This window comes from Pongo abelii, chromosome 4, assembly GCF_028885655.2.
Source record: "Pongo abelii isolate AG06213 chromosome 4, NHGRI_mPonAbe1-v2.0_pri, whole genome shotgun sequence".
Taxonomy (NCBI): domain Eukaryota; kingdom Metazoa; phylum Chordata; class Mammalia; order Primates; family Hominidae; genus Pongo; species Pongo abelii.
Genome location: NC_071989.2, coordinates 163,373,038 through 163,396,425, shown reverse-complemented (window position 1 = coordinate 163,396,425; position 23,388 = coordinate 163,373,038). Strand labels below are relative to the sequence as shown.

Here is a 23,388-nt window from a genome sequence, read left to right as displayed (position 1 = left end):
CAAACTTCACCCGGTGTGGTGGCAGGTGCCTGTAATCCCAGCTACTCGAGAGGCTGAGGCAGTAGAATCTCTTGAACCTGGGAGGCAGAGATTGCAGTGAGCTGATACTGCACCACTTGCACTCCAGCCTGGGTGACAGGGCGAGACTCCATCTTAAAAAATAAATAAATAAATAAATAAATAAAAAGAACAAGGAGTTTGATCTGTAACTGGCTGTGAACAATCAATTGAGATAACTCACTATCTTCAGACTAGCCTATTTTTTAACTTTTTAATAACAGCCATTCTGACTGGTGTAAGTTGATATCTCATCATGGTTTTGATTTGCATTTCTCTGATTAGTGATGTTGAGCATTTTTTCATATGCTAGTTGGCTGTGTGTATGTTTTCTTTTGAGAAGTGTCTTTTCATGTCCTTTGCCTTTTTTTTTTTTTGAGACGGAGTCTTAATCTGTCACCCAGGCTGGAGTGCAGTGGCGTAATCTCAGCTCACTAGGTTCACATGATTCTCCTGCCTCCGCCTCCCGAGTAGCTGGGATTACAGGCGCATGCCACCAGGCCCAGCTAATTTTTGTATTTTTAGTAGAGACAGGGTTTCTCCATGTTGGCCAGGCTGGTCTCAAACTCCTGACCTCAGGTGATTCACCAGCCTCAGCCTCTGAAAGTGCTAGAATTACAGGCGTGAGCCACCATACGCGGCCCTGTCCTTTGTCCATTTTTTAACGGAGTTGTTTTTTGCTTGTTAATTTATTAAGTTCCCTTATAGATGGTGGATAGCAGCCCTTTTTTCGAATGCATAGTTTACAAATAGTTTCTCCTGTTCCATAGGTTTTCTATTTATTCTGTTGTAGTTTCTGCTGTGCAGAAGCTTTTTTCTTTTTTTTGAGACAGGGTTTCATTCCTGTCGCCCACGCTGGAGGGCAATGGCATGATCTCGGCTTACTGCAGCCTCTGCCTCCCAGGTTCAAGAAATTCTCATGCCTCAGCCTCTCAAGTGGCTGGGATTACAGGCGTGAGCCACCACACCTAGCTAATTTTTGTATTTTCAGTAGGGGCCGGGTTTCACAATGTTGGCCAGGCTGATTTTGAACTCCTGACCTCCAGTGGTCCACCCACCTTGGCCTCCCAAAGTGCTGGGATTACAGGCATGAGCCACCACGCCCAGCCTGTTCCCTATTCTTTGACCAGCACTCACCACCTAACAACTGTCCCTAGCCCTGTCAATCAAACATATCTGCCAAATGAATAAAATTGCTTAGCCTCACAGTCAACGGACTTAGGATACCCATTTGCACACTCCCATTAACACCACGAACTTTTCCTTCTCAGTGCTTATCGTACTTGTAATTAATCCATTTCTCATTTAGAAAAAAAGTGCAGCCTGTTGCCAGTGTTCATTTCTGGGGGTAAATGGGAAATGGGTTAAATAATTGCACATGCAATAATTTGCTTAATGTGTGCCTCTCTGACAAGACCACCAGCTCCCTGGGGGTATACACTGCCCCTAGTGTTGTTCACTGTTGTATCCCCAGTGCTTGAAATGGTAGCTAGCATATAGCTGGCACTCAATCAATGCTTGTTGAATGAATATTTATTTATTTAAAAAAATTTTGGCTGGGCGCGGTGGCTCATGCCTGTAGTCTCAGCACTTTGGCAGGCTGAGGCGGGCGGATCACCTGAGGTCAGGAGTTCGAGACCAGCCTGGCCAACATAGTGAAACCCCATTTCTACTAAAAATACAAAAATTAGCTGGGCATGGTGGTGGGCGCCTGTAATCCCAGCTACTCCGGAGGCTGAGGCAGGAGAATCGCTTGAGCCCAGGTCGCGGAGGTTGCAGTGAGCAGAGATGGTTCCATTGTATTCCAGCCTGGGAGACAGAGCAAGATTCCGTTTGAAAATAAACAAAAAAAATTTTTTTTAGAGACAAGGTTTCACTTTGTCTCCCAGGTTGGAGTGCAGTGGTACAATCATAGCTCACTGCAGCCTTGAACTCCTGGGCTCAAGTAAGTCTCCTGCCTCATTCTCCCAAAGTGCTGGGATTAGAGAGGACCCCGTGCCCAGCCTGTTGAATGGATAAATGAGCATAGATTGCAAAAATGGCCACAGTCAAAATGAGTGCAGATGGCAAAGGAGGCCCCAGTCAGTTGGTCAGTCCACCTGCCAATCATGAAGGCCAGAGCTACCCTAGGTGCTGACACATTCCCAGGCCAAAGGCAACTGGCATAAAGTTCTTTATTTCAAGATGTTGAAAGTGTATAGACAGGAGTTTGCTAACGCCCAGCGCAGCTGTTCTTAGAGTCTGCCTCCTAGAAAAACTATCCGTTTACAAAAGAGACAAAATGGGGGAAAGCAGGCTCATCTGCTGGTTAACCAGTGTCCTCTCTCTTTTTTTTTTTTTTTTTGTTTTTTGAGACAGTGTCTCACTCTGTTGCCCCGGCTAGAGTGCAGTGGTGTGATCTCGGCTCACTGCAACCTCTGCCTCCTGGGTTCAAGCGATTCTCCTGCCTCAGCCTCCTGAGTAGCTGGGACTACAGGCACGCGCCACCACGCCTGGCTAATTTTTTTGTATTTATAATAGAGATGGGGTTTCTCCATATTGGCCAGGCTGGTCTCGAACTCCTGACTTCGTGATCCGCCCACCTCGGCCTCCCAAAGTGCTGGGATTACAGGCGTGAGCCACTGCACCCGGCACAACCAGTGTCCTCTCTTTGCCTCTGGTTGGTGATTTGGGACAGTTAGCTTGGGGGTAGATAAACTGTATTTCAGCCTACAATTAATAGTGTAACCTACTTCACAGAGTTGTTAGAGGACAAATAAGTAGACGTGTAAATATGTATTACAGGACCTGACAATGGCACCAATGCTCAGTCTTGCTTTCTAGAGTTGTTGCTATCAATGCCTTTTGCCTTGTAAGGCTGCCCTTGAATGAAGGGTAATTTAAATGCCACCACTTGAAGTTTTTTTTTTTTTTGAGATGGAGTTTCGTTCGTGTTGCCCAGGCTGGAGTGCAGTGGCATGGTCTTGGCTCACTGCAACCTCCGCCTCCTGGGTTCAAGCAATTCCCCTGCCTCAGCCTCCCTAGTAGCTGTGATTACAGGTGCCCACCACCATGCCCGGGTAATTTTTGTATTTTTAGTAGAGATGGGGTTTCACCATGTTGGCCAGGATGGTTTCGAACTCCTGACCTCAGGTGATTCGCCCACCTTGGCCTCCCAAAGTGCTGGGATTACAGGCGTGAGCCACCGTGCCTGGCCACTTGAAGATATTTAGGGCAGAACTCTAGTGATAGGTGCTGGGCTCCACTAAACATCTCCTGGGGCCAACCTGGCCAGAATGCAGGCGAGAGGGAATGAACCATCTAAGTGACAGAGACACAACTCAAACCATTTAGGCAAGAGTTGGCCCATGCACCCATTAAGTCCAGAGGGTAGACTTCTTTGTCCACAGTAGACCCAGTGGCTCAAGCAGTATCATCAGGATGTCTCCTCCCTGTCTCCATCACTCAATCCTGCTGTGTCTGTGGGAGCTCCTGTCACAAAAAGGCTCAGGTTCACAATGGTGGCTTACATCGTAACTTCTCAGCTACTACAGATAAAAGAGAAAGTTTGGCCAGATGCGGTGACTCACACCTGTAGTCAGCACTTTGGGAGGCCAAGGGGGGTGGATCACGAGGTCAGGCATTTGAGACTAGCCTGGCCAACATAGTGAAACCGCATCTCTACTAAAAATACAAAAAATTAGCTGGGCATGGTGGCAGGCGCCTATAATCCCAGCTACTCAGGAGGCTGAGGCAGTAGAATTGCTTGAACCTGGGAGGCGGAGGTTGCAGTGAGCTGAGATCGCGCCACTGCACTCCAGCCCAGGCAACAGTGCGAGACTCTGTGTCAAAAAAAAAAAGAGAAAGTTTCCTTCCCCAAAGTTCGGACCATATCCCCAGAATTGAGTCTCGTTGGCTGTAACTGAGTCACATATCTATTCCTGGCCCATCACTGTGACCAGGGGGTCTGACTGGCAGAGCTGAGTCATGGGCCCACCTTTCCCTATGGGCTGGAGTCAGCTCTGAACATGGGGAGGGGAGGTTTCCTAAGCAACATATGGTTGCAGTTGCCAGAAGGGAGACTTTTGCTGGGTCAGCAAAACAAATATCCACTGTAAAATGCAAACCTCTCTGCAGGTCAGGTGACAAAAGCAATGTCACATTGAGACCAAGTAAACATCAATTCTGTCAGACAAACGAAGTGATAGGATCTGGAGGGATTCCCAGAGGGCAATGGGGCATTACTTAGCTGTCTGCCAAAAGACCTGTTTTATAGGGCCCAGATAAGGGTAAGGCAAGTGAGGCACTTGCCATCGGCACTAATTAAGACAAAAAACAAACAAACAAAAAACAAAAGAAAACACCAACTCAGGGCGACCACAGTGGCTCACAACTGTAATCCCAACACTTTGGGAGATTGAGGAGGAAGAATCACTTGAGCCCAGGAGTTCAAGACCAATCTAGACAACATAGCGAGACACTATCTCTACAAATTTTTTTTTTTTTTTTGAGATGGAGTCTCTCTCTGTCACCCAGGCTGGAGTGTGGAGTGCAGTGGTGTGATTTTGGCTCCCACTACAGTCTCTGCCTCCTGGGTTCAAGCGATTCTCCTGCCTCAGCCTCCCGAGTAGCTGGGATTACAGGCACGTGCCACCACACCCAGCTAAACAAAAAATCTTAAAAAGTAGCCAGGCATTGTGGCGTGTACCTGTAATCCCGGCTATTTGGGAGTCTGAGGGGGGAGGATCGCTTGAGCCTGGGAGGTCAAGGCTGCAGTGAACCAAGATTGCAACACTGCACTCCAGCCTGGGTGATACAGCGAGACCCTGTCTCAAACAACAACAAAAAAGGTGATAGAGCAAGACCCTGTCTCAAACCACAACAACAACAACATCTCAGTAATCTAGATAAATAGTACTTCAATGCAATATTTTATTTCATTTGAGACAGGGTCTCACACTGTTGCCCAGGCTGGAGTGCAGTGGCACGATCATGGCTCATTGCAGCCTCAACCTCCTGGACTCAAGTGATCCTCCCACCTCAGCCTCTCAAAGTGCCAGGATTACAGGTGTGAGCCACTGCGACCAGCCACAATATTTTATAAGATGAAAATTAGTATGAAAAAACACACAATGACTCAAATACCCAAATTTTAAATAAAGGCAGGGTGAATAATAGTGCAGAATATAGCTATCTTGGAGCTCAGGGCAAAAGGAAAAATCAGAACTGCTGATCCTGCTTTTATTTAAAATTTGGGCATTTGGTTCATCATAGCTTTTTGCATTAATTTTGATTTTTAAAATATTATATCAAAATATTATTTGATTACTGAATTCTTTTGCACCTGTCAAAATTTTGTGCCTGAGGCAGTTACCTCATTCCCCTCACCCTAGTCCAGGCCCTGCTGTCTTATGTGGGATTTGCTGGAGGCAGAGAAGAAAAGCCACCCAAAAATGAATGGATGTATCAAAAACTGGAATTCCCTAATGGGAAGGGCTCTGGATGGGAACAAGAGTCCTGGAATCAGTTCCGGTTCTGCAATCACCTTGGGAAAACCCATTTTCCTCTCCAGGCCTCAGTTTCTCCACTTGCATAGGAGGGACGGGACAGGCTTAGTGGTTTTTAAGCAATAGAACTCAATCTCCAGTATAGAAAATGGATTAAAATGGGGCTGTTGAAGGGGCATGTGCTGGGGTAGACCCGTTTGCACCTCGGTCCCTCCACCACTCAACAGTCCCCTCCAGGTGTTCCATGGAGCCCTAAGGAGTTCCTGCGGACACAGTACGAAAACTACTCAATTCAATGGTCTCTAAGATCCCTAAACAAACCCATTTTTATGCCTGAGATAATGTACATGTTCAATTTCTCCTGTCTATTCTTCGGTTAGGTCGCTGTTTCTCACATGGCCAGTAGTCCCGTTTCAGGAACACTTCAGATGCTTTATGTATTTATTTTTTAATTATTTTAAATTTTTTTTTCTTTTTGTAGAAAGAGGGGTCTTGCTATGTTGCCCATGCTGGTCTTGAACTGCTGGCTTCAAGCCATCCTCTCAAAGTGCTGGAATTACAGGCATGAGCCACCACACCTGGCCTAATGCTTTATTTAAAATGAAGAGTCCATGGCCTTATCCTAGTCTTACAAAATTTGAATCTCCAGGAATGGGGCCCAAGAATCTTTATTTTAAACAAGCACTCCTTCCCTGACATGTGATTGACATCCATTGAAGTGTTTGTGTCCTTCACAGAGAAGTTATTCCCACAGAACCTCAGGAGTTACTTTATTCTGGAGCTTTAACTACAACAGTCCTTCTGAATGTCCAGGGGGAGGGGAAAAACAGGAATAGTCAGATAAGCCCACATAAATGACTCAAGATTAGCCAGGTGGGAACAGACCACAGTGAGATCTCCGGGGGCCCTTTTCCAGGCAGAACATCCTGGCGGCCCCTCGCTCTGCAATCCCACAGCTTGTATCAGAAGAAATTGTCTGTGCATTTCTCTCTTCTTCCAGAGTGGCACTGACAACCTCAGGAATTATTGACTGAATTATCAGGTTTCTTATTAGTACACTAATGGGTTCCCGAGAGCTAGGCGTGAGCATGCCCCTGAGACAGTCAAGGGAATTCATTTTAGACTTTGGAACTAGGGCATATTTTTGTCAACTGCAAGGGAAACAGCCATTCATTTACTAGTTTTATTCATTAAACTAGCTTGGCAGATTCATTGGTGAATTAGATATTTCCTTTTTTTCAGCTTTACTGAGATATAATCACACACAATATAATTTGCCCATCTAAAATGTAAATTCAATAGTTTTTAGTATATTAACAGAGTTGTGCAACTGTCACTACAATCAATATTTATTTATTTATTTATTTATTTATTTATTTATTTATTTTGAGACAGAGCCTCGCTCTTGTCGCCCAGGCTGGAGTGCAGTGGTGTGATCTCAGCTCAATGCAACCTCCGCCTCCTGGATTTAAGCAATTCTCCTGCCTCAGCCTCCCTAGTAGCTGGGATTACAGGCGCCTGCCACCACGTCCAGCTAATTTTTATATTTTTAGTAGAGACAGTGTTTCACCATGTTGGCCAGGCTGGTCTCGAACTCCTGACCTCAGGTGATCCACCCTCCTCGGCCTCCCAAAGTGCTGGGATTACAGGCATGAGCCACAGTGCCCAGCCATACAATAGATTTTAGAATATTTTCATTACCTCAAAAAGAATCCCTGTCCCAACACAAAGAAATGATAAATATTTGAAGTGACAGATATGCAAATTACCCTGATTTGATGATTACACATGGTATATATGTATTGAAATATCACGCTGTACACCTTAAAAATGTACAATTATTATGTGTCAATGAAAAATTATAATAAAAGCAAAAATACAAAGTGTATGACTTGCTAAAGGCTCAGATGATTGTTAGCATTTTTGGCAACAAAGTATTTTGTAATTAAAAAAAAAAAAAACCACCCAACCTCATTTCAACTGAAAATTTAAAAATTAGCCTGCTATAGTGGTGCATGCCTGCAGTCTCAGCTACGTGGGAGACTGAGGTGAGAGGATCACTTGAGCCCAGGAGTCCAAGGCTGCAGTGAGCCATGATGGCGCCACTGCACTCCAGCCTGGAGGATAGAGTGAGAGACTCTGTCTTTAAAAACAACAACAACAACAAACAAAAAACAAATCCTTGTGCCTTTTAGCTATTATCCCTTAGTCTTTCTATCCCCCCTGCGCCCATCCCAAATCCTAAGCAAACACGAATCTAATTTCTGTCTCTATGAATTTGCCTATTCTAGACATTCGTATAAATGGAATCGTAATATGTGGTCATTTGAGACTGGCTTCTTTCACATAGCATAATGTTTTCAAGGTTCATCGACGTTATAGCATATATCAGTACTTCATTCCCTGTTATGGCTGAATAACATTCCAATGTATGAATCTACCACATTTTGTCTATCCAGTCACCAAGTATGGTTGTTTGGGTTGCTGACACATTTTTGCTATTATGAATAATGCTGCTACAAACATTTGTGCACAAGGTTTTGTGTGGACGTGCTTGCTTCCTTTCACTTTTGAAGGGCTCCTAGTCTAGTAGACACAGGTACTAAGACAGGTATACGCGCATAATTCCTTATGCTGACAGGATGTGTGAAAGGAAAATAAATCTTGGAATCCCAAACTCTCTAAGCGAAAGGGAAAAGTCAGGCTGGGAACTGGGTCATGCAAACCTGCCTCCCCATTTGGTTCATAAATAAGATGGCTACAAAGAGAAGAAAAAAGAAAGATATAAAGCTACATACCTCCCTCACAGTCTGCCCACAGGGAAATTCCTGGCGGGCCCCCAGATCTTTACCCTAAAACAATTCTGTTGAATTTCACCCTGGCAATGTAAATTGACAGCTTATCATCACAGGTACATGACACAGGACAGAACTCAAAGTCAACTCTCTGCTCCCCTGACACAAATGCATATCAGATTGCTTCCTTTGCCCTATTGTTTACGTTATCTTATGTAAAAATGCAGATTCACTGATCCAGTCAAGGAATGAAGGACGACTTCCTCTACACCCCTCTCACATGAAAATTGTGCATTCCTCCAGTATCCACCTTTTCTCTTTTTAAATATTGAAGCCCTCACAATCATCTTTGGAGAAAGGCATAGATCCTTCTCTCAGGCTTGCGTCCTTAACTTTGGCAAGTAAACCTCCTCCTAAAATGATGGATACCTGCCTTGGTCATTTTCTTTGATTTACAGATGATACAAGAAAGGTACAAGCCAGTGGAGCGTAAGGGTGAGAACCAACTGCTTCTTCTGCCATTACTAATGGAATAATGTAAGGGCAAGCTCCTTCACCTCTCTGTGTATTCGTTTTCTCAGGGGTAACATGAGACTAGTATTTTCTTTACCTTATAGGACCACTGTAAGGATTACATGAGACAATGCATATGAAGGGCTTTGCACCAAGCTTGGGACACAGTAAGGGCTGGAAAAACATTTCCCATTATCATTTTGCATTCAGAGATTCCTAAGAGTAAGTTTACTAATGAACCATGCACTCTAGCAATACAGTCTTCATTCTTTCAATGAGCGTTTGTTTTGGTTTTGTTGTTGTTGCTGTTGTTGTTTTTGAGACAGGGTCTCTGTCTGTCACTGAGGCTGGAGTGTAGTGGCACAATATCGGCTCACTGCAGCCTCAACCTCCCAGGCTCAAGCAATTCTCCCACGTCAGCCTCCCAAGTAGCTGGGACTACAGGCACACACCACCATGCCTGGCTAATTTTTTAATTTTTTGTAGAAAAAGTGTTTCTCCATGTTACCCTGGATGGTCTCAAACTCCTGGTCTCAAGCAATCTGCCTGCCTTTGTCTCCCAAAGTGCTAGGATTATAGGAGTGAGCCACCGCGCCCAGCCTCAATGAGTATTTATTGAATATTTATAATGTACTGGACACTCTGAGATAAATATAGTTGATCTAAACCTAGCTGCTATCCCCAGGAGCCCATAATCTGTCATCTGAATGGCAAGACCTACTAGCATACATCACCTCCATATATTGTGATTCCGTGTATGGAGGTGATGTATGCCAACAATATTGTAATTTTTTTTTTTTTTTTTGGATAGAGTCTTGCTCTGTTGCCCAGGCTGGAGTGCAGTGGCATGATCTTGGCTCACTGCAACCTTTGCCTCCCAGGTTCAAGGGATTCTCCTGCCTCAGCCGCCTGAGTAGCTGGGATTACAGGTATGCATCACCACGCCTGGCTAATTTTTGTATTTTTAATACAGACAGGGTTTCACCATGTTGGCCAGGGTAGTCTATAACTCTTTTTTTTTTGAGACGGAGCCTCGCTCTGTCTTCCAGGCTGGAATGCAGTGGCACAATCTTGGCTCACTACAACCTCCGCCTCCCAGGTTCAAGTGATTCTCCTGCCTCAGCCTCCTGAGTAGCTGGGTTTACAGGCACGCGCCACCACGCCCAGCTAATTTTTGTATTTTTAGTAGAGACGGGGTTTCACCATGTTGGTCAGGCTAGTCTCGAACTCCTGACCTCGTGATCTGCCCGCGTCGGCCTCCCAAAGTACTGGGATTACATGCATGAGCCATATTGTGATATTAATGAGGGCCCCAAATTTGCTATTAGAGCACTGGAGAAGAAGTGCTTTTTTTTTTTTTTTTCCTTTTTTTGAGACGGAGTCTCACTCTGTCCTCCAGGCTGGAGTGCAGTGAGGCGATCTCCGCTCACTGCAAGCTCCGCCTCCCAGGTTCACGCCATTCTGCCTCAGCCTCCCGAGTAGCTGGGACTACAGGCACCCAGCAACATGCCCGGCTAATTTTTTGTATTTTTAGTAGAGACGGGGTTTCACCATGTTAGCCAGGATGGTCTCGATCTGCTGACCTCGTGATCTGCCTGTCTCGGCCTCCCAAAGTGCTGGGATTACAGGCGTGAGCCACCGCGCCCAGCCTAGAAGTGTTTTTTAAAAAACTTTTTATTTTGGGCCAGGTGCAGTGGCTCACGCCTGTAATCCCAACACTTTGGGAGGCTGAGGCAGGAGGATTGCTTGAGTCCAGGAGTTGAAACCCTGTCTCAACGACAAAAAAAAAAAAAAAAAAAAAAGGAAAGAAAATTTTTATTTTGAAAATATCAGAAAAATAGAAAAAACAATAAACCAAATACCTCTACATCAATCACACAGCAACAGTTGTCAACATTTTATTGTTTTCTCCATCTCACTATATATAAAATCTGTGGCTAATGCATTTTAAAGCTAATTACAGACATTCTAACACTTCAGCCCTAAACACTTCAGCATGTATTTCCAAAAATTAGATCATTCTCTTCCATAACAATACACTTAACACATCTCACAAAATTAGCAATAATTTTCTTATATCATCTAATACCAAGTTCATAGTGAAATTTCCCCATTGTCTAAAGCATGGTGGGCCAGGTGTAGTCACTTACACCTGTAATCTCAGTGCTTTGGGAAGTCAAGGTGGGAAGGTGACCTGAAGCTAGGAGTTCCAGGCCAGCCTGGGCAATGTAGTGAGATGTCATCTCTACTAAAATAAAAAAAAAATGGCCAGGTATGATGTCTTGCACCTATGGTCCCAGCTGTGGGGAGGCTGAAGAGGGAGGATGGCTTGAGTCTGGGAATTTGAGCGTGCAGTGAGCTAGGATCGCACCACTGCACTTCAGCCTGGGCAACAGAGTGAGACCCTGTCTCAAAATAAATAAATAAATATGATAAAAATAAAAACGTGGTCCTTATTTTTTTATAGTAATAAATCAAGATATAATCAAGAATCACATCTTATATTTGGCTGTTAGACTATTAGGTCTCTTTAAATCTAGAACCTCCTCCCCATTACTTTTTTCTGTGTTTACAACATTGGCTTTTAAGAGATTATGGCAGTTGTCTTATAAACTGTTTCACATTCTGCCTTTGTCTGATAGCTTCTTTGTGTGTGTTTAACGTGTTCCTCTATCCCCTGAACTTCTTGTAACTGAAGCTAGTTCTTATAGGCCTCATTAGATTCAGGCTCAATATTTTTCACAGGAGCCAAAATAGGTGGAGCTATGTAGTCTACTCCATCCTATTAGGGGTGAGAAAAGCACTTTCATCTGGGCAATTCAAGTCCTTTTAAATTAATAAATGAGACAGTAATCAGTCCTACATCCCACTTTAAGCTATGTATTCATCTCTTAAAACTGCTTGCTAGGCCGGGAGCAGTGACTCACACCTGTAATCCCAGCACCTTGGAAGGCGGAGGCAGGCGGATCACGAGGTCAAGAAATTGAGACCATCCTGGCCAACATGGTGAAACCCCGTTCTCTACTAAAAATACAAAAATTAGCTGGGCATGGTAGTGCGCGCCTGTAGTCCCAGCTACTCAGGAGGCTGAAGCAGGAGAATCGCTTGAACGCGGGAGGCGGAGGTTGCAGTGAGCCGAGATCGCGCCACTGCACTCCAGCCTGGGCGACAGAGCGAGACTCCGTCTCAAAACAAAAACAAAAACTGCTTGCTACTGCCACTGCTTCCAGTAGCTATAAATTAACAGAATAATGCTACACCAGACGCTACAATCCACACCCTATAGCTAAACAATATATGGCCAATCACGAACCAACGTTATTTCTGTAAACCAATGAGAATTCCTGACACACAACTCTGTAATAGCCCTCTCCCTATTCTTTTTTTGTCTTTAGAAACCTGCTTGTGAGCCTGGGCAACATGGCAAAAATCCGTCTCTACAACGAAATAAAAAATTAGCAGAGCGTGGTGGCTCATGCCTGTGGTCCCAGCTACTTAGGAGGCTGAGGTGGGATGATTGCTTGAGCCCAACAGTTTGAGGCTGCAGTGAGCCAAGATCATGCCACTGCACTCCAGCCTGGGCAACAGTGAGACCCCGTCTCAAAACAAAATGAAACAAAGAAACCTGCTTGTAACCGGTCACAGTGGCTCACACCTGTAATCCCAGCACTTTGGGAGGCTGAGGCAGGAGGATCCCTTGAGCCCAGGAGTTGGAGAACAGCCTGGGCAACATAGTGAGACTTTGTCTCTACAAAAAAAAATTAAAAAATTAAAAATTAAAATTAGCTGGGTATGGTGGTGCATGTCTGTAGTCCCTAGCTACTAGGGAGGCTGAGGTGGGAGGAAATACATATATACATATATATATATATATATATATATATATATATATATATGTTTAAACACCTGCTCATATGTAACAAAGGCCAAATGGAGCTCATATCTGAGGTTACTTGGTTCTGAGTCTTCTCAGCAGCTGTCCTCACTTTGACTCAGGTAAACTCTTCAAATTATATTTCGTGCCCCAGCCTCTTCCTTTGAGGTTGGCAGGAGGCACTTAATGCTAGCTGTCCACCGTGTGTGATGCTAAGTGTGGTCCCTAAGTGATGATGAGCAGATAGAGGAGGAAGAACTCTTTACCCTGTTGGCAGGAAGGGTAGAAGTCTTCACAGGCAACGGCCTTTGATTTGGGCTTTAAAGGGTGTGTAAGAACCTACTGGGTGGGGAAGGAAAGAGGAAGGGCTTTCCAGGTATGCATGGAGGCACAATGTAGGGAAAGACAATGACAAGCTTGAGGAAGTAGGAGGTGGTAGCCAAATGTGGGCTGAGAATTATAATAACAAGCACTTAGGGTGAGTTGAGTATGTTCCAGGCACTATGCTAAGTGACTCACTTAATCCTCAGCCTGTCCTGCGGAATGGGTGCTGCCACCCCCATTTTAAGGATGTGGAAATCAAGGTTTAGCAATAAGCAGCAACTGGCCTAAAGTCACACAGCTAGGAACTGGTAGACTCCTGAACCTCTGCTTTAAACATCTCTAAAAAAAGCACTTCCTTAAGGTGAGGGAGGAACGCGAAACTGGGGAATGATGTTGGGGCAGATGGAGATAGGCCTTCTCCACCGTTCTAAGGGGTTTCAGTGTTATTCCACGGCACTAGGGAGCCAGCGAAGGTTTCCTTTGAAAGGGACCAGCAGGGCTGGGCGCGGTGGCTCATGCCTATATTCCCAGCACTTTGGGCGGCGGAGGCGGGTGGATCGCCTGAGGTCAGATGTTCAAGACCAGCCTGGCCAACAAATGGTGAAACCCTGTCTCTGCTAAAAATACAAAAATTACTGGGCGTGGTGGTGCAGGCCTGTAGTCCCAGCTACTCAGGAGGCTAAGGCACGAGAATCGCTTAAGCCCCGGAGGGGGAGGTTGCAGTGAGCCGAGATCGCGCCACTGCACTTTTTTGAGGCTCTGCCTCAAAAAAGAAAAAGAAAAAAAAAAGAACGAAAAGGGCGAGCAGGGCTGTGCCTGACAACGCCCACCCGCGGCCCTACGGGGGATGAACCGAGGGCTGCCGAGGAGCGCTATCAGGCTGGAGGATGGGTTCCCATTCACGTGAGCTGCCCCAGGGAACAGGGACGGAGGGAGGAATGCAAGAGCTTCCCTGACCTTGTGCAGACCTTCATGCCGAAGGGCAGTGGGGCGGGGCTGAGTCTCTGCAGGATCCCGGAGCCTTTTCAACGAACGGCACCCCACGCTGGGCGCCGGGCAGGAGCAGAGTGGGCAGCCACCCGCGGATCTCGCGACCTGCGCGCAGCTCGTGCTTCCCAGCACCCCGAAAGCTCGGCGGCCAGGCGGCCACGTCGCAGGGGGATGTGAGCTGCAGAGACTGGGGAAAGGGCCAGCTTTAACCTCCGCGGCCCAGAGAGAGGAAGCGACTGGCCCAAGGTCACACAGTCAGATAGTGGCAGGGGCAGGACTAGAACTCGGGCTGTATCTCTTGATCGCAAGTCTGATACTCTTTCTTTTTTTTTTTTTTTTTTTTTTTTGAGACGGAGTCTCCCTCTGTCTCCCAGGCTGGAGTGCAGTGGTGCGATCTCGGCTCACTGCAAGCTCCGCCTCCCGGGTTCACGCCATTCTCCTGCCTCAGCCTCCCGAGTAGCTGGGACTACAGGCGCCCGCCACCACGCCCGGCTAATTTTTTTCTCTTTTTTTAGTAGAGAACGGGGTTTCACCGTGTTAGCCAGGATGGTCTCGATCTCCTGACCTCGTGATCCGCCCTCCTCGGCCTCCCAAAGTGCTGGGATTACAGGCGTGAGCCACCGTGCCCAGCCCTGATACTCTTTCTTGATGCAATTTATTTCAGAATCGAAGAGGAATCAAGATACTGTGGCTGAGGACCGGCGGCTGGGATGATGAATACTCCGGGGAATCCGGTTTTTTTTGTTTTTTTTTTTTTAATCTATTTTACCTCTTCGGGAATCCTGAGGACTGTGCGGCGGTGGAAACGGGCTCCAGGCGCCCTGTCCCGCCAGGCCGTTGTCGCACAGCTCCCCCGCCCGCGTCATCCCAGCGAGGCCTGCTCGTCCTCTGCACACCACCAGTGCGGGTGGGGCCCATCGTGCCTGGGAGTCCCTGCTTTCCGCAGCTGGGGGGACAAAGCCTCCGCCTGCTGCTCAGCGGTATCACCCAGGCAGGGAGGGTGCGTGGAGGCAGTGGCGGGTCTCGCTCTGGCGCCGGGCGGACCGAGTTCAAGTCTCTGCCCTGGTTTTCATTAGCTGTGCGACCCTGAGCTGGTCACTTTCCGTCTCCGTACTTCTGTTTCTTCATTTTAAATCGGTGAAAATAACAGTGCTTCATACAGTTGGGTGTGAGGATTAACTAACATAAGGAGTATTCAAAGCCTTAGTAAGGGGCTTGCCGCACGACAAAGGCCAGTTATTATTATTAGCCGGGGAGTCAGTAGGGTTGGGTGCCTAATGTACCTATGAATTTGACACACCTTTTCTGGATCCTACATGAAACCTGCTGCTTCCATGAAGTCCACCCAAATTAACTTCATTCAGTTTAAATCCTTCTTGATTCTCAGAATTTAAAGCACAGCTGGCATTGTCTAACTGCAATGGGGTAGGGGCAGCAGGCTTGTGTGCGTGCCCTCCCCTGCACCACTAACCTAGATTCACAAGGCCTGAGGTGTGTAGTCCTGCCTTCCGAGGGCTGCTAGCTACTTGATTTTGAGTAAATCACTTCATTTTTTTTTAAATTTTAATTTTAATTTTTTTGGAGACACAGAGTCTGGCTCTGTCACCCAGCCTGGAGTGCAATGGCGCCATCTCTGCTTAGTGCAACCTCCACCTCCCAGGTTGAAGCAGGCGCATGCTACCACGCCCAGCTAATTTTTTTGTATTTTTAGTGGAGACAGCATTTCACCATGATGGCCAGGCTGGTCTCAAACTCTCGACCTCGGGTGATCCGCCCGCCTTGGCCTCCCAAAGTGCTGGGATTACAGGCGTGAGCCACCGCAACAGGCCCAATCACTTAATTTTTGAGTCTCAACTTCCTCTGTAAAATGGAGGTGATAATATTAATTTTATCCATTTAGGCAAGATAAACAGAGTTAGATCTCTGATTATACTTTGAGAATGGAAGGAAACAAACAGGCAAAATGTTTTTTCTTTTCTTTCTTTCTTTTTTTTTTTTTTTTTTTAGATGGAGTCATGGTCTGTAGTCCAGGCTGGAGTAAAATGGCACGATCTCAGCTCACTGTAACCTCTGCCTCCTGGGTTCAAGTGAGTCTCCTGCCTCAGCCTCCAGAGTAGCTGGGATTACAGGTGCCTGCCACCTTGCCGGATTATTATTATTATTATTATTTTGAGACAGAGTTTCACACTGTTGTTTGGGCTGGAGTGCAATGGCACGATCTTGGCTCACTGCAACCTCTGCCTCCTGGGTTCAAGCGATTCTCCTGCCTCAGCCTCCCAAGTAGCTGGGATTACAAGCACCGCCACCACGCCTGGCTAATTTTTTGTATTTTTGGTAGAGACGGGGTTTCACTATATTGGCCAGGCTGGTCTCAAACTCCTGACCTCGTGATCCACCTGCCTCGGCCTCCCAGAGTGCTGGGATTACAGGCGTGAGCCACCGCGCCCAGCCAACTTTTGTATTTTTAGTAGAGACGGGGTTTTGCCATGTTGGCCAGGCTGGTCTCGAACTCCTGACCTCAGGTGATCCACCCACCTCGGCCTCCCAAAGCTCTAGGATTACAGATGTGAGCCACTGCGCCCGGCGCAAAATATTTTTTCAAAACATATTTAACAACTTGGAAAAATGGTGTCAATATATAGTATTTATTTTTCTTTTCTGAATTTAATTTTTTATGTAAAAATTTTATAAAAGGAATGCATTAATACATTCTCACAAAGATTCACCATATAATGTTAAGTGAAAAAGGACAAATCAAGGGCAAAAGAAATATGCTTCCAATGTTGTTTTATTTCACTTTTGAACCAGGGTCTCATTCTGTCGCCCAGGCTGGAATGAAGTGATGCATTCATGGCTCACTGCAGCCTCAACCTTCTGGACTCAAGAGATCCTGCTACCTCATCCTTCCAAGTAGCTAGGACTACAGGCATGTGCCACTAGGCCTAGCTAATTTTTTTTTTTTTGAGATGGAGTCTCCCTCTGCCGCCCAGGCTGGAGTGCAGGGGTGTGATCTTGGCTCACTGCAACCTCCGCCTCCTGGGTTCAAGTGATTCTCCTCCCTCCTCAGCCTCCCGAGCAGCTAGGATGACCGGCACCCACCACCACACCTGGATAATTTTTGTATTTTTAGCAGAAAGGGACAGGGTTTCGCCATGTTGGCCAGACTGGTTTCAAACTCTTGGCCTCACGTGATCTGCCCACCTCAGCCTCCCCAAGTGCAGGCTTGACCCACCTCGCCCGGCCTGCTCAGCTAATTTTTTTTTTTAAGATGTGAACTTTTTTATTCTTCAAAAAGAGAATGTATTTTTACACAAATCTATAACAGAATTCAAATGTAGAAAAAATAAACTATATTCAGGGATAGAGTGCTCAGCACAGCACACCTCCTCCCCGGACGAGACTGCAGGAGCCTCGCCACCCCCAGGACACCCAACAGCAGGGCAGCCACAGGCTGGCACATAGAGTTCCCTGTGTCTGTCACAACAGGCTGCAAATGCAAGGGGCCCAGACCCGAAGCGTCAAAGACAAAAACCAACCCATTTCACTGTGGCAACTCACTTCTTGGCCTAGGTCACTCATTTGCACACCTATTCAGAAAGGGAGGCGCAGGGAAACTGAGGGACATGCATCTCCAGATGCCTCGGATAATCCCCTACTCACCTCTGCCACTAGAGAACACCCAGGAGAGCCCACCTGACAAACCCCAACTTCTTCCCTGGGCCAGTGCAACCAAAAACCTGCAGGATTCACCCAGGACTCCAGGCCCTGACAAGAGGCAGAGCTGGCTGCCGCTCGACTAATTAAAAAATTTTTTTTGTTGAGATGGGTTCTCTCCGTGTTATCCTGGCTGGTCTTGAACTCCTAGCCTCAAACTTTCCTGCCACCTTCGCCTTCCAAAGCTCTGGCATGAGTGCCCAGCCTCCCAACTTATATATAAATACAGGCCGGGCGCGGTGACTCACGCCTGTAATCCCAGCACTTTGGGAGGCCGATGCAGGCAGATCACGAGTTCAGGAGATCGAGATCATCCTGGCTAACACGGTGAAACCCCATTTCCACTAAAAATACAAAAAATTAGCCAGGTGTGGTGGTGGGCGCCTGTAGTCCCAGCTACTCGGGAGGCTGAGGCAGGAGAATGGCATGAACCTGGGAGGCGGAGCTTGCAGTGAGCCGAGATCACGCCACTGCACTCCGGCCTAGGTGACAGAGTGAGACTCTGTCTCACACACACACACACACACACACAAAAGTATAAATACACTGAAAAAAATAAACATAAGGAAATCCACCAACATGTTAACATGTTACATCTGGGTGGGAAGATTACTATAGATTATTATCTTCATCTTTATTTTTCTACGTTCTCCAATTTTTTTCAAATGATGTATTATTTTTATAAGCAGAAGCAAGCTACAATATTGTAACAGAAATATTGAAGATTATATTTGAAAATATTCAAGGCTAAACAAAAGCAAGTTAGATATCACCTATGTGTCAGTAATCAGAAACCTTTGAGACTAAAATTTAGCCTTTTGGAAGCACCATCCATCTTCCCCCAGACCCACCCTTGCCTCTTAGCAAGATCACAGCACCATGCCTAGACTGAGGGGTCGGTCTAAGAGAGACAGAGACTGATTTCTCTCTATGAAAGCCTCATGCAGAGCTCTCTGCCTCCTTGGTTTCCAGAACTTCACCAGCCTTCTTGGCCTGAAGTTCCTTCTTCTCAAGTCTGGCATGGCTCTGCCAAGGGATACTTGGACAGTGATCCATGGGACTGGAGAAGACCCCTGAAATCCCTGCAGAGTTACCAGCTTACTTAATTAGCTGGCATTTAAGGGTCTGTAGGATCTGAACCAATCTTCCTTATAACTCCATGTGTGCCAATCAAACGGTCTGTCTGCCATCTCCAAAGCCAGAAAGGGACAGTAATGAGTGAAGAGAGCTGGGTGTGATGCAATTGGGAAAGGTAAGGACTGTGGCAAACTGGAGTAAGCCAACACCTTCAAAATGAACGGCCACTTCTCAGTGCCAGTCTATTGCTACCTGGTGGGACCTTTCAATTTTTCAAGAGAATTGGAAAATCTGGATCTTTATGTGAAATCCCCTGATTTTAATATAAATATTGGCAGGTAATTCACAAAACACATTTGGCCACTCTGCTGATCACAATTTGTGACTTGTCTTAGGAACACATTGAACTTTTTTCCCTCTGCACCTTTGCTTTTGCTATTCCCAATGCCAAGAACACTCCCCCACCCATCTAAGTCTAATGAACTCCATCTGTTCTGTCAGACCCAGCCAAAACACCACCTCTTCCGGAGCATCCCCACAGCCAGAAGTGACATCTCCCTCACTGGGGCTGCACCACACATTTAGCTCTGTGCCTGTCTCACCCTATGCCCACAGTTGTTTCAGTAAGAGTCCTAGCTTTCCTGGTAGAGAATGAGCTCCTGAAATACTCAGAAAACATTTGTGGAGCACCTGCTATGGTGCAGGAACCATACTAAGCACTAGTGATACAGCCTAGATTTGATGTAATACAGTCTAGTGTAGGGGGTACATTTTAAATAAATAACTCCGTAGATACCTAATCCCAATTGTGATGAGTTTTATGGGGTTAAGAAAGTTTATAAAAGAGACTTAATCCAGGCACAGAAGGATTAAGCGAATCATGAGGTAGCTTGGGGAAGCATTAGCAGTAGGGTTCCCACTTAAGGCTGTACAGTTTACATGCTGCACAAAGCCTGGCAACATAGCAAAACCCTGTCTCTAAAATTAAAAAAAAAAAATTGTAGAGTTGAGGTCTCGCTATGTTGCCCAGCCTGATCTCAAACTCCTGGCCTCAAGTGCTTCTCCCACCTCGGCCTCCCAGAGTGTTGGAATTACAGGTGTGAGCCACCGTGCCCGACCCCTTTCTCTAATCTGCACAAAGGCACTGTATAGACCAGCAGAGGCAGCGTTTAGTTCACCCCTATCCAAAGCTGCTCTAAATAAACTTAGAATCTAAGTAGATACGGTGACTTCCCTATGTACATGCAGCCCAAAGAGATGTTCCCTGCTCCCCACTTTCTACGCTAAACCCTTAGACTTCTGAGATCAGGGAAGGCACCCCCAAGGAAGTAACATAGGAGCTGAGACTGAAGGATAAGAAGGGGCCAGCCAGCTTGGAATATGAGGAACAGCATGTGCAAGGCCTCTGAGGGGAGAAGGTACCATGGCCGAAGGACCTAATAGGTGGCCGTTGTGGTGGAAGCATGGACAGAGGTAAGAGAGCATTAAGGGGTAGCTGGGCAGTGACCACCCTGCATGGCTCAGAAGGCCACATTAAGGGGTGCAATTCTTTTTTTTTTTTTTTTTTCTGAGATGTTGTCTCACTCTGTCACCCGGGCTGGAGTGCAGTGGCGCGATCTTGGCTCACTGCAACCTCCACCCTCTGGGTTCAAGTGATTCTCCTGCCTCAGCCTCCTGAGTAGCTGGGATTACAGGTGCGCGTCACCATGCCCAGCTAATTTTTGTATTTTCAGTAGAGACGAAGTTTCACCATGTTGGTCAGGCTGGTGTTGAACTGCTGACCTTGTGATCTGCCCACCTCCACCTTGCAAAGTGCTGAGATTACAGGCTTGAGCCATCGCGCCCAGCCAAGGGATACAATTCTTATCCTGAAATACCTTCCATATCCCTTCCATATCCCACTCCCTAACCACGTCGCTTCTGGGTTTCACTGCCCACGAGAGAGTGCACAATGGTAGAAACTACCTTTACAGAGGGCCTGCCATGAGGCACAGACTGTGCTGGGATCACACATTCATTCTGCCTTTTTTATGCTCCTAAGGAAGTATTCTTTGACTTCAGTGGAACAGATGAAAAAATGGAGGCACAGAGAGGATGAGCAGCTGGCCTGAGGTTAGCTGACTGTTAAGGGGTAGGCTGGGATCCACTGTGAAGTCCACTGTGGGACTTCAAACCCCTTCTCTTGGCTGTCATGCAGCAATGGTACCCATGAAGAGACCGGAAGCGCAAGGAATGCACACCCTTGCTACTCAAAGGCAGAAGGGTCTAGGGGCCTGCAACACTGGCATCACCTGGAAGTTTATCAGAAATGCAGGATCTTGGGTTCCATCCGGCCCTACTGAATCAGAATCTACAATTTTATTATTATTTTTTTTTTGTGAAAGGGTCTCACTGTGTTGCCCAGGCTAGAGTATAGGGGCGCAAACACAGCTTACTATAGTCCCCACCTCCTGGGTTCAAGGGATCCTCCTGCCTCAGCCTCCCAAGTAGCTGGCACAGGCCACAACGCCCAACTAATTTTTAATTTTTTTGTAGAGACGGGGATCTCACCGTGTTGCCCAGGCTGGTCTCAAATTTCCTGGGCTCAAGCAATTCTCCTGCCTCAGCCTCCCAAAGTGCTGGGATTATGGGTGTGAGCCACCGTGCCAAGCCAGAATCTACACTTTACAGGAATCATGTACACATTAGGAGCTGAGAAGCACTAGACTAGAGAATAATCCAAGCAAAGTGGCATACTGCCTTTGTAGCCCTTATGCAACAGTGTCTCATAAGCCAGGTTTCCAATGACCCCAAAACAACTTCTTATAACCAAATATACCAGATTGGCCAACTGTTCCATTTATCTATCCACCCTGGTTTGTCACCTATTGCCACTCCAAGGGAAAGACTGTGAGAAGCTACCATCAACTCCAAAGACAAGCTGCTATACACTCCAAATCATCTTCCATTTGAGGTCTACTCTGATCCCCAGATCATTTTCTGGAACACACTTTTCACAAAAGAATTCCCTATGTTAGCCTGCATACCAAAGGAGTCAGAATGGTTTGGTAGAAAAGATTAGTGGGTGAGGAAAAGCGGGGTTCCCCTTCAGCTTTAAGGCCACATGTGGCTTTGGGAAATGCTCTACCCTCACTTCCTAATCCCCATGTAAAATATGAATGGGGTGGACTAGACTAGGAATCATTCCATATGAGGCCTGGCAGGAAACATAAAGGAAGTTCAGTGGCCTAGGTGAAACAGTAGGGAGTAGCGGAGACTGTGGCAAGCTAGAGGGCGAGCAGGTAGGGAGCGTGCAATTCCCTGACTACACAAAGGTATCCCCACTCAGAAATAGGCTAGAGTTATCATGGTAAATACGTTGACATATATTCTAATTTTTTGAGTTGGGAATCTGATTTTCCAACAAATGAGTGATGTTTAAGTATTGGCAACTATTAATAGTTAAAACTTCAGAACAAACAAACACAACACTGTGTGAGCCAAATAAATATCAGGTGCCGGCCAGACCTGTCCGTGGGCCGTCAGTTTGAGATGCCTGGCCCAGATGCCAGGTATTAATTTGTTAGATGTTAGGTATTAATTTGCATGTGCGGCTCTTTGAGAATGCTGCAAAGCGGCTCCTGTAAGGATGGGGGTTGAGGGGTAAGATCTGTGCCTTTCCGGGGCCCGTCGCCCGTCCCCCACCGCGGCCCGGGCCCCTTTCGGTGCCCCCTCCCCAGGCCTCTCCGGGAAAGGGCCCAGACGGTGGTGCCGGGTCGCACGGCGTCGCTTGCTTCACACCCTCCCTACCTGCTCGCCTGCTCTCCCAGCACGGCCGGCAGCGCCGCAGCGATGACTCAGCCTCTGGCGGCGGAGCTGGAGGGAGGCGGAGGGGGCGAGGGGGAGGACGACTGGCAGGGCGGGGTAAAAGGAGGCGGGTGGAATGGAGGGAGGAAGGGAGAAAAAAAGAGGAAAAGGAGAGAGAAGTGGGATGGGGGAGGAGAAAGAGGAAAGAGGGAGAGGATAGTGGGGAGAGGCGGAGGTGGGAGGGGGCACTTCGAAGCCCCAGCTCCCGCCTCCTCCTGCTGCCGGCTGAGGTTGGGCTGGGCTGGGGGAGGACCGTGGGGGAACAGCGGAGAGGGTAGGGCAGGGGCGGAGAAAGGAGGGAGGCGTACTGCGCCCCTCCCCCTCCCCCACTTCGAGAGTCCCGTGGGTACACGTGGTTCATTGCCACACCCACGGACCCACCCTTGCCTCTGTGGGATGGGAGGGGCCGGGGAGGGTGCCCGGGAATGCGGCTTCGGACTCTGAACCTTTAGTGAGCGCCTTCCAGCGGAGGCGTGGGGGACTGGGCAGTCAAAAAGGGACAGAGGGGCCGGGCGCGGTGGCTCACGCCTGCAATCCCAGCACTTTGGGAGGCCGAGGCGGCCGGATCACCTGAGGTCAGGAGTTCAAGACCAGCCTGGCCAACGTGGCGAAACCCCGTCTCTACTAAAAATATAAAAATTAGCTGGGCGTGGTGGCGCGCTCCTGAAGTCCCAGCTACTTGGGAGGCTGAGGCAGGAGAATCACTTGAACA

The 23,388-nt window shown here is 47.2% G+C and overlaps 1 protein-coding gene across 2 annotated transcripts in view; it reads right to left on the bottom strand.

Annotated features, from left to right (window-relative positions):
- Positions 1-22,938, bottom strand: part of LARP1 (La ribonucleoprotein 1, translational regulator) — a 134,537-nt gene extending 111,599 nt beyond the window's left edge. Inside the window, exon 1 of one of the 2 annotated variants that reach the window (XM_054556126.2) lies at positions 22,620-22,938. The gene's annotated coding sequence lies outside the window, so the exon portion shown is untranslated. The remainder of the gene's footprint in view (positions 1-22,619) is intronic. The other variant, XM_054556127.2, reaches the window with a different exon arrangement.
- Positions 22,939-23,388: the final 450 nt, after the last annotated feature.